Genomic DNA, 11,823 nt, shown 5'->3' on the forward strand with positions numbered 1-11,823 from the left:
ACTTAAGAAAAAAAAAAAAAAAAAAAAAAAGGAGGGCGCCTGGGTGGCTCTGTCAGTTAAGCATCTGACTTCCGCTCAGGTCACCATCTTGCGGTCCGTGAGTTTGAGCCCTGCGTCAGGCTCTGTGCTGACAGAGAGGGGATTGTGGGGGGGGGGGGGGGGGGGGGCGGGTAAGCATCTTCATAATGAAACAAGGAGTTCCTTGAAACTGGCAAACTCTTGAGGCCCCCGTGGATGTTCTATGAAAGGGACAGGAGCAGACAGTTGCCACCTGCCTCCTGTGGGAATTCTGCAGTCCTCAAACTGCCTGCAAGGTTTGGGGCTTCAAGGGTTCAAGGAGATTGTGCATATTTATTACTAACGTGGGATGTGGGAGAGAGAACACCGATGTGAAACCTAGTCTAGTTAAAGGTTATCGAGCCCAAGCAACATTTCTGAAAGTCTGAAAGTGAAGCTGAAATATACGATAAAAGCCAATGAGGAAATATTACTAAGAATAAGATTGTCAGGGCTCCCGGGTGGCTCAGTTGGTTAAGTGTCCAATTTTGGCTCAGCTCATGAATTCACGGTTCAGGAGTTCAAGCCCCATATTGGGCTGTGTGCTGACAGCTCAGAGCCTGGAGCCTGCTTCAGATTCTGTGTCTCCCTCTCTCTCTGCCCCTCCCCTGCTCACATTCTCTCTCTCTCTCTCTCTCTCAAAAATAAAATAAACATTAAAAAGAAAAATGAAAAAAAAAGAATATGATTATCTAATAATTCTTAAAAAAAAAAACCCTCCTACTCTTAATAAAAACTTCTGGTCCTTAAAAAAAACAAAACAAAAAAAAAAAATGTGCTCTTAGAATCTTCTACCTGCAGGTGGCTGTCATAATTTAGAAGGATATTCTGACATGGGCTGGCATGGCACCATTTTTCTAAGCTATGCCGGCTCCTCTCTATGGGAAGAGACAGAAAGTCACCCGGGAGCAGACTGCTGGTCTTCAGGGGCTCAGGTGAAAAGACCTGCCGAAGGTCATGGAATGAGAAGCAAGGACACAAGCAAGGAGGCTTAAGAGAAACCTCAGTGCAGAAGGGTTCTGTCTTTCCCGGCATGCTCTGGGGTGGGTGGAGACGGAACGGGGTTGAGGCCGAGTGAAGGGATGTGTACAAAGGGTCCCAGGCCTTCTGGAAGAAACCCCCAGCCCCAAAGTTAGGGAAGCCTGTGAGAGACGAAGTGCAGTGGCCCCGGCCGAGGCCCCTCAGGAAATATCCCTCCTGCAGGGCAGAAAAGTCCAGGCTGATCACAGGCCACCTCAGGGCCTCAGGGTGGTTCTGACAGGTCTGGTCACCGTCACTGAGACTCTAAGTCCTTCAGGAGCCAACTCAGCCCAGAAGTGGAGGATGATAGCATGAGAGGCAAGAAGTGGAAACTCTAGGCTGTTGCCGGCAGGGCCTGTCCCATCAAGGACACCGTCATAGCAGCGAGCGAAGGCCCGCAGCCTGCCTGGGACCCGTGACCAGGCTGCAGTGCCGGTGGACCGGCCAGGCCAGCCAGCGCCTCCCCCACCCCACCCCGACACCTGGCACTTGAAAGCAGGACAGCCCCATTTGAACTTCACAACATGACACTGAAGTTCCAGATCCCCTTTTTATCACCGTGCAACCCAACTGCTTTTCTTTCCTGCTCGGGACCATGCCGATCAGTCTCATCATGTCTCAGATCATACATACAGACGTACGTACACAGATCTGCTTCAGTTCTCGCCGATGAGGCTTTGTTTTGTTTTCCTCTTTAAGCAAAGCACTTTAAGAAGATTTTATTTTGTTACCTGTAACAGATCTTCACTGAGGACTTCTGTTTTCTCAGCTCTGTGGGAAAAAATGAAAAGCTCAGAGTCAGAAATCCAGAAATGCAAAGGAACTCGTGAAATGTAATAATGACTATCCCAGAGTTTAAAACAAAACAGCTAGGGACGGACGCCTGGGTGGCTCGGTCGGTTGAGCGTTCAACTCTTGACTTCAGCTCAGGTCATGATCCAGGGTCGTGGGATCAAACCCCACGTCGGGCTCTGTGTGGAGGGTGGTGCCTGCTTGGGGTCCTCTCCGTCTCCCTCGGCCCCTGTCTCCCCCCGTTCCCCGCTTGTGTATGCACGCTCTCGCTCTCTAAAATAAAAAAATAAAAAATAAACAAAACAGGCAGAAATGAATGATAACATGGGGAGAAATTCCACCAATGTTGACATCAGAGGGCTCCTTGAGCAAAACCAAAGAAAAAAAAACCAGCAAACAAAAGTCTGCAAAGAATAGCAACCCCAAACAAGAACAAAGCCTCAAGACCAGTGGCTCCCAGACCTGGGCGTGGATAGAATCACGGAGGGTGGGGAGTGTGCTGATTTAAAATGCCAGTTTCCAGGCCTCACCTCTGTTCAAAAGCAGGTCTGGAACAAGATCCTGCTTCTTTAAGAGGCCCTTTCCTCCCAGAATTCCATGGTCGAGACCCACAGGCCACCCTTGCAGAAAAGACTGCTCTAGAGGCGCCTCGCTGGCTCAGTCGGTAGAATGTGCAACTCTAGATCTGGGGGTCATGAGTTTGAGCCCCACATTGGGCATGGAGCCTACTTCAAATAAATTAAAAAAATAAAATAAAAAAAGACCGCTGTAGAGAAGCCGAACCTTCAGTTTCTAAAATGATCATTTCTGAGCTGCACAGCCTTACTGAAACAAGTTTGTCACAAATCCAGGAACGTGATTCAATACCACACACACAAATAGTAACAACTGAGTACTCCTTCCTTCAGGCATCTCATTTTTACTTTAAAAAGAAACAAAGTATTTTCACAGCTTTCTCCCACTCATGCTTTCCAATTATCATTAACTATGTAGACCTTTCCAGAAAGCCGACCTGGCGGCCATCAACCGGCAGAGGAACATCCTGAGTTGCTCGAGCCTCAGTTGCCAGATCACGGTACTTTCCGAGGACTCCTCTGCAGTCCAAAGGGGCAGCACTGTTGCTGTACGTAATACCCAGCATGATGGCAATCGAGGTGCCATAGTGGGACTTCTGGTTCAAACAGCGATTTAAGTCGAGTCATTTGACTCCCCTGTAATCAAGTCATTTGATTACAAAGCAAATCAATGTATTTCTTATCCTTGTTTTCATTTTACCAACCAGACCCTTTGCTTTCAACTTAGAGGTACTTTACCTAAAAAGGTATCTGGAGACTGAAATCTATGTGGAACATATTATGCGAAAATGTTAACATACAGCTTGAAAATAAGTTGACACTATGTTTCCTGCCTTTATGGACACTCAGCCACATATTACATTGATAAAATTAATTTTAGAAAGAGATCCAATATCTCTTCTTAATCAGGTTTATTTCTGGGCTTTCTAGTCTGTTCCATTCATGTATCTTTTTTATGCCAATACCATCCTATTTTGATGACTACTGCTTTGTAATATATAGCCAACCCTTGACCAACATAGGAGTTAGGGGTGTTGACCCTGTGCAGTGAGAAATTGGCACGTAACTTTTAACTCCCTGAAAATTTAACTACTAGTAGCTACTGTTGACCAGAAACATCACTGAGAACATAAATAGTTGGCTAACATGTATTATATGTTATGTGCATTATTTAATGTATTCTTACAATAAAGAAAGTTAGAAAATGTAATTACTTTTTAAATTTTTTTAATATTTACTTTTGAGAGAGAGAGAGAGAGAGAGAGAGAGAGAGAGAGAGTGTGTGTGTGTGTGTGTGTGTGTGTGTGTGTGTGTGCGCGCAGGTGAGGGACAGAGAGAGGGAGACAGAATCCAAACCAGGCTTCAGACTCTGAGCTGTTAGCACAGAGCCCAATGCAGGGTTCGAACTCACGAACTGCGAGACCATGACCTGAGTCGAAGTTGGACGCTTAACCGACTGAGCCAGCCAGGCACCCCTAGAAAGAAAATGTTACTAAGCAAATTGTATGGAAGAGAAAGTACATCTACAGTATAGTACTGTAAAAAATCTGCATATAAGTGGACGCATGCAATTCAAAACCACGTTGTTCAAGGATCAAGGAGTTTGAAATCGGGAAGTGTGACGCCTCCAGCCTTGTTCTTCTAGCTCAGGATTGCTTTTGCTGTTTCAGTCGTTTGTGGTTCCATGTGGATTTTACAATTGTTTTTCTTTTTTTTGTGAAGAATGCCATTAGAATGTTGATAGGAACTGTACTGAATCTGTAGACAGCTTTGGGTAGTATGGAGGTTTTAATAATATTAAATCGTCTAAACCATGAATACAGGCTATCTGGGAAGATTACTTTTCGTGACGAATCATGAGTCTGGAATGTAACATACAAATTGGGGTGGCTCCTTCACACAAAGATACCCCCATTGGTCTATGCTATCCCCACCTTAATTTTAGGGAACCACCATGGTCCCTACCTCCCCCAATATGTGCTCCAAATGACTCGATCTTTCTCATCACTGTGTCTGGTCCAAGGCTCAGCCCTTTCTATGCTGAACTGTTTGGGAGTGTTCATCTTTATCAGAGAATGTGCCAGGAGAATTTTTACCCAGGGAAAGTCTAGCAATTACTCAGAATACTGGCCACGGTGCCCATTCAAAGAGTGTATTAGCCACAGAAACTTGGTTTTTACGGAGATGTGATTTTTTTTTTTAAGTTTACTTATTTATTTTGAGAGAGCCAGGGAGAGTGTGAATAGGGGAGGGGCAGAGAGAGAGGGAGAATCCCAAGCAGGCTCCTCGAGATCAGTGCACAGAATCTGATGCAGGGCTCAATCTAACATCTGAACCGCGAGATCTTTCAACTGATCGATAACACAGCTTTATACATTAAAGATATTAATGCACCGTGGTGTCTGCTCCTGTTTCCAACTAGTCATTGGCCATAATTTTAATTATGAGATAGGCAGACAGAAGTTTAATTCTTGTGTGGTTAAGTTTACAATGGTGGTTTTATTTGCATGGTTATCTTTTATTGTTCATTCTCTGTACTTTTATGCCAGAGCATGAAGAACTTTCCATCTTTTCCTCCATTCTGTGGTTCTGGGTTTTCACTTGAAACTCTTCATCCGTTTGGAATCGACTTTGGCCCCTAATGGTGAGGTAAAATCTAACCCGCCTGCTTTTTCCAGTGCTAACCTGTTGTTTCATACTGTTTCCTCCCTGTCTTCTGATGCCTCCTTACCTCATGCCGCCTTCTTAAATCTCCCAGGGCCGGTTCCCAGGTGGTAGCAGGAGCCCCGTCTCACCAGCGTGGGAGCGCAGCCGGGAGGCTCGGGCGGCCAAGGTCAGACAGAGAGCTGGGGGACCACACGGACTCGAGTCCAGTTACTCTTTACTAGACTCCAGCTGCCCCACAGGAGTCTTCGTTTTCTTAAGCCCTCACCTAAAAGCTTTGAAAACATTATGGAACGGACTGACTATCAAAAGAAGCCGATTATTCAGGGAAAGTAATTTCATGGGATCGCCAGAGCTCATCATGGAGAATATCCCATCTCAGCTTTTCTGGGCAAGGCTCTCACAGACGTCAAGTGTGTGTTCTGGAGAACAGCGGAACACCACCCACCTACACGGGAGGTAGACACCTGTAAACAGCACTTCTCCACAGATGTGTTTCTAGCGTGGGGGCCGTGACTACACATCTCTCCAGGAACTAGCCCGGGGTTCTTGGCCATGGGCTTGAAGAGGTCTGTGGAGTCCGTGAAATTCTCTGCCAATTTGTGTGTGTGGATGATTTTTTGGGGGGGAAGAGGCCGTCAGAACCTCCCTGTAACATCTACAGGGAGCAAGGTTTCTATTCCTAAAGACTGTTCTAAGAGTCAAAGGCTGCAGTTAAGTCCACTGCCCTGTGACCTGCTGATCACTTCTTTAGAAGTTATGTTAACATATATTGCCGGGGCGCCTGGGTGGCTCAGTCAATTAAGCATCCGACGTCAGCTCCTGTCACGATCTCGCGATCTGTAGGTTTGAGCCCCGTGTTGGGCTCTGTGCTGACAGCTCAGAGCCCGGAGCCTGCTTCGGATTCTGTGTCTCCCTCTCTCTCTGCCCCTCCCCTGCTCACATTTTCTCTCTCTCTCTCAAAAATAAAAACCTTTTAAAAATTAAAACTAACGAACAAATAAAAACCTATTGCCACATAGGCTCCATTTCAAATTTCTCTTCCAGTTCCTTCCTCAGTCCAAGTGCACTGTGATTGTTTTCTCCATACGGTTAGGCTACCTCAATTCAGTATTCTGCCTTTAAGCCACACGCCTGCCAATCTTATGACTGAGCCTTGGAACAAAGGCTCAAGCATCAGACACACTACAAGGTGTGTGGCTCCAAAAGCAGAGGGAAAATGCTTGTAGATTTCCACTGAGAACCACTCAGATTAGGACATTCGCACTTAAACACGACTTCACCTTACCACATTTCTGGAATGCCTAATTAGGGTGAAATCACGCCCTTTAGACAATATTCCTAGAAACAATTATACAGCTACACATTATTTTCGAGTCTAACCAATTAAATGAGAGATGAAAAAGAAATTGCTGAAAGAAAAGGAAAAGGAGAAATAAAAACATAGATAATACATACGTAGAAATTCAAAGAAGTAACAAAAATGATCAGCTGTGACTAATTTAGCACATCTTTATTTAGTACATAAAGATATGGACAGACATTAACATCACTCACGTTTGCCAACTGAACTAATCAGGCACTCTTCCAATGACAACAAAGCCCTCAGGAAGCACAGAAAACCTTTGTGTGTAGAAAGAGACGTGCCAGGCTCATGGGAAAGGACATCAATCCTCCCCAAAGTTTAGTTCACAGATATGCCAGGCCATCAATGCCTGGGATTTACTTATTTTTGGGTTCTCAGGACCCACCCCATAGCAGGGACCCACTAAATATATGGATTAATGTGCTCTCGACCAATCACAATCATAGCATTTTCCTAGAACTAGAAACGATACCAAAATTCACTTCTACACAGAAATGGGAGACAGCAACTGAAAAAGGAAAGCCAAAGGAGCCCAGCTCTGCCAGATTGAGAACACATTACACACCCACAGTTATTATTAGCACAGTGTGGTGTCGGTGCGCACAAACACACCCACCCGAAGCCACGTGTCGATGAAAACAAAGTCAACAGAAAGTCGAGGCAGGTGTGAGAATTCTATGGTTCAAAAAAGAGAAGCATCTGAAACGAATGGAAAAGCGAATAATCACTGCGTCACGACTTCAGTAAATAACATCCAGACGTAACCCGAATCACGCCAACCCCTCCCTTCTTCGCCCCTAAAGCCATGGTGCTAAATAGTTTCTCACGTCAGTCCCATGCCATTGTCCTGCTCTGGGGGCCATCACCTCTCCCTTAGGCTGCTGCTATCGCTTCCTGCTTCCTGACTCCCTGCTTCCTGACTCGACTTTCACTCGTGTCCCTTCCCCTTCCTCCACAGTCCTGGCTCACCTGCCACCACAGGACACCTCCTCAATCACCAGCTTGGCTTCCTCAACCTTCTGCACATATGGGCTCCCCCAATTCTACTGCAGTGGTCCTCAAACCACGATCCCCCAAAACTGGCCCGGAAGCTTTTCGAACAATGGTTCTCCACCGATGAGCACAAAGGCCGATCGATACTGCCCATCTCTAAGAGTCGACGTCCACGGCCACAGGTGTTCGTGTGTTTTAGCCCTGCCATCTTGGGGTTGTCTGAGGAACGTTACACATCCTAGCGTGTCCAAGAAGGTAAAAGCCGTGAGAGTAGTGAAAAGGTTCTAAGGGGAGATGAACAAGCATGATGCAAATTAAGGACATGAGAAGCTTCACTGTGAGAAATGATGCCTCCACAGATTTTCACAGACACATATGGGGCACATTCATTTCAACCTTAGCAGAAAAAATTAAAAACTGTCTATTTTGGGGAAAGATGGCTGTCAGTTATTATTAAGCAAAGAAAATAAGGGTACACTGGTTTTAAACCTTGTTATTAATGTTGATTTATTTTGAGAGAAGAGAGAGAGAGAGAGAGAGAGAGAGAGAGAGAGGGAGGGAGGGAGGGAGGGAGGGAGGGAGGGAGGGAGAGAGAGAGAGAGAGAGAGAGAGAGAGAGAGAGAGAGAGAGAGAATCCTAAGCAGGCTTCAAGCTATCAGCGCAGAGCCTGACACGGGACGGGGCTCGAACCCATGAACCGTGGGATCATGACCTGAGCCAAAATCAAGAGCTGGTTACTTAACTATGAGCCACCTAAGCCCCCTGATTTTAGACCTTCAAAGCTTTTAAGAACCAACTTACTCTATCTATTGGATGGAAATGCATCCAGAGGCTTGTGAATTTAACCACCACAATTGCTCTGGACTTAAGAACATATGGATCTACAAACAGCCGTTAGTTCACTACCTCATTGGAAAATAAGAGCTGAACAGACTTTTTCCACTGCTAGCAATCAGATAGTGTTGCCTTTTTCCAATTTAAAGCAAACAAACAAAACATGAAGTTAAAGGACAAGATGGTCAGTGGGTTAGGTTTCCCCCGAGAATTTTTCTTCTCCCTGGGAATTCTCTACCACCCATCACCCCTACCTTCCTGTTCTCAAGATTATTCAGGTGTCCCATGTCCGAGAAGGCTTCACGGACCCCTGGGCACGTCTCAGCGACCCCATGCCAGCGCCCACGCTACATCTATCCTGCACCCACTGTACCTAGTGAAGTAGAAGTACTTTCGTGTATTTCCCCAAGGTACAGACGGGCATGGGTTCAAGTGGCCAGTCCTGTCTATGCATCAAAGTATCCAGCGACCATGTGGCAGGTACCAAGTTGGTAGACTTCTAAATGTTCACACTGACAGGGAGCTGGTCATTGCTTAGAAGAATTTCTGTGCAGTTCTGAACATTTATTTTCATTTGAGTACCTGGTCACTCAGTCTACCATTTCTACTATAAACTCTTTAGGAGGCAGAAATTTAACGAACCCATTCAGAAATGATGGAAAAACTGCTAATGAAACATGAATGGAGAGATCAAGTGGACAACAGGCCGAAGTATCTCTGATAAGGAAGACACTTAAAAAAAAGAACTGTGAGAAAGGACAGAGAGAACCATGCTGGGACCAATCAAAAGGAAGGAGTCTAGGCAAGTAATGAATAAGCTGTAATTCACAGGGAATAGCAAGACTTCAGAAATGAGTCTTGAAACCTGGAGAGCTGAGATGAACTTAATATTGTTTTCGTGTCACTGGCTACAAAGAGGCTCCTCCTATTCAAAAGCAGTTTCTTCTATAAACCACAGGGTCGGTCGGATTTTCAACAGAATCCGCTTTATTTTCTGAATCTTGTATCAAACCTGTACCTAGTCGTGAATGCGTTCCCTCAAGATTCTGTCCCTGCACTCATTATGTAATGTACCTGAGGATAAGAACGTGAACTTGTTTACCTTGTCATGTATAAATAAATCAAGATGTGGCATTCATACTTCCTAAGGCCTGCTAGAATAAGTACAACCGGCTGTATTCAAATTATCTGCTTGTAGGTCTCTCTCCCCACTCAAATTCCTAGGAATCCGTTATCTTTTTCACCCCAGCATTTGACAGGTTCTCAGCAGACAGGTGTTGAACCGAAACTGGCGATTAAAAAACGAAATTGACAACTGGCAATTAAATGACCAAATAACACATACAGAAAACTCATCAAGAAATACAAATATGGGACACATTCATTTCAACCTTAACAGAAAACATTAAAATAGGTAGATTTTTTACAAGACAGCATCTAATGTTACCAGCCTAACGGTGAAACACGACATTCGTCATATCACGCACGGTGACATACGATCCAGTGTAAATTATCTGCCGCACCGTAACTCAATGACAGCACTATCGTTTCAAAGACAATTTAGCAATACTAGGACGACATAAAATGTCCTCCGAACGTCATGATGTCATCAGAAGAAAATAATTTAGAGAGGAATAGCTATGACCATTAAAATTTCGATTGGCCATGTCGGACCAAAGTGGAGGCCCAGATGTCCCACGTATGGATAAAATCCAGCTCAAGCTAGCTAAGCCGGTTGGAAGACAATTGTGAGTCCAGGTTAAAAAAAAAAAACAAAAAACAGTTCAAACCTTAAGAGACTCTTAAATACGGAGAACAAAACTGAGAGTTGATGGGGGGGGGGGGGGAGAGGAAAGCGGGTGATGGGCCTTGAGGAGGGCACCTGTTGGGATGAACACTGGGTGTTGTATGGAAACCAATTTGACAGTACATTTCATTAAAAAAAAAAAAGAAGAAGAAAGAAAGAAAGAAAAAACCCCGCGAGCTTGAACTAACTAAGGCCACCGAGAGGCAGAGACCAAGTCAGAGATGGTCCAGAGGCAGAGCTGCCAGATGGCAGGGAGAGCCTGGGTATAAAGAAGATGGAGGAGAAAGAGGGAGATCGCAGGTGACAGAGGAGATGCGGTTTCTGGCATTCAGTGCACCAGGGCGGGTGTCCACAAACTCTTCCTGCAAAGGGCCAGGCGGTAAATAGCATGGGCTCCGTGGGCCATACAGTCACCGTGAGATCTGCTTGACTGTGCTGCTGCAGTGCGTGGCTGTGATCCAATAAACCTTTTTCACAAAACAGGCAGTGGGCAGGATTTGGCCTACAGGCCAGAGGTTGCTGACCCACGGCCTAAGGAATACAGGGAAAGAAGGCCAATTTGAGGATGCAGTTCATGAGCTGAATTTCAGCAGGACATTTAAATAGAGAAGTTCAAGACAAAGATCAATCTGGAGATGAAGAGATGCCAGGACTAGACACATAAAATTAAGGAGCACCCAGAGGGGGGTCAGTCTTGATCAAGCATCTTGATCTTAAGCCAAGACTCTTGATCTCAGCTCAGGTCACGATCTCCCGGTTCGTGAGTTTGAGCCTCGCGTCAGGCTCCGCCCTCACAGCATGGAGCCTGCTTGGGATTCTCTTTTCCTCTCTCTCTGCCCCTTCCCTGCTTGTGTGCGCTCCCTCTGTCTCTCTCTCTCTCGCTCTCTCAAAATAAATAAATAAACTTAAAAAAAAAAGACATCAAGTTGAAGGTCATCAGCCGTGTGGCGGTAGGTATGGGGATAGGACCAGGGATACGGTCTGAGAGGACAGAAGATGAGGCACACCTCCCAGTCCAAATACAGGGGCGGACATGCAATGGCACTTCAGATCACTGTGGCCCTGGAAAGGCAGGGACATTATAATCTAACCCCCCTTAACTCAAACTTTTTAAAAAAGAGGGCCCTATTTTCACTTGGGGTTCTCATTCCCTTTTCCAAAATAAATAACATTAAACTTTCAAATTCATAGAAGAGAACGAAAACTTCCCAGTGGCTAGAAAATAAGGCAGTGCTCCAGTGTTTTTTTCTTTTGAAATATTTTACGCTCCAAAATTATATAATAGGGGTTATAGCTCAGGGGTAGAGCACCTGACCGCAAAATTATGTGACATATACGTAAAGCACAACGAACAATGATAAAGCAAACGTCCCATCCCCATCTCAAGAAAGCGTTCACTACCAAAACACCACGGTCCAACTTTTCATTCGGTAAGAATCAGTCTCGCAACCGGAGGTCAGAGCAGGCAGCCCAAGGCCAGATAAAGCTTGCAGATATATTTTCTCTGGCCTACGTCCAGCGGTTTCTTTTCTTTTCCTTTTTCACTGCTGATACTTAAGTATCGATAAACTTCACAAAAAAATCAGCGTTCTGGAGTATCCTTAAAAGTGGGAACGTGGGTGTTCCTGCACCCACATTCACCATGTCAACAGGTAGCTAGACTTGCCAAGAGCAAGCAAGCCCGTGCAATGAGCTAGTTTTGCTATTCCTCGCCT

The 11,823-nt window shown here is 45.3% G+C and overlaps 1 long non-coding RNA gene across 1 annotated transcript in view; it reads right to left on the minus strand.

Annotated features, from left to right (window-relative positions):
• LOC122234647 overlaps positions 1–3,677 on the minus strand; it is a 19,074-nt gene extending 15,397 nt beyond the window's left edge. The window contains exons 1-2 of the long non-coding RNA XR_006212526.1: positions 2,882–3,677; positions 1,809–1,848 (exon numbers count right to left, since the gene is read on the minus strand). This is a non-coding gene — a long non-coding RNA (uncharacterized LOC122234647). The remainder of the gene's footprint in view (positions 1–1,808; positions 1,849–2,881) is intronic.
• Positions 3,678–11,823: the final 8,146 nt, after the last annotated feature.

This window comes from Panthera tigris, chromosome E3, assembly GCF_018350195.1.
Source record: "Panthera tigris isolate Pti1 chromosome E3, P.tigris_Pti1_mat1.1, whole genome shotgun sequence".
NCBI lineage: Eukaryota > Metazoa > Chordata > Mammalia > Carnivora > Felidae > Panthera > Panthera tigris.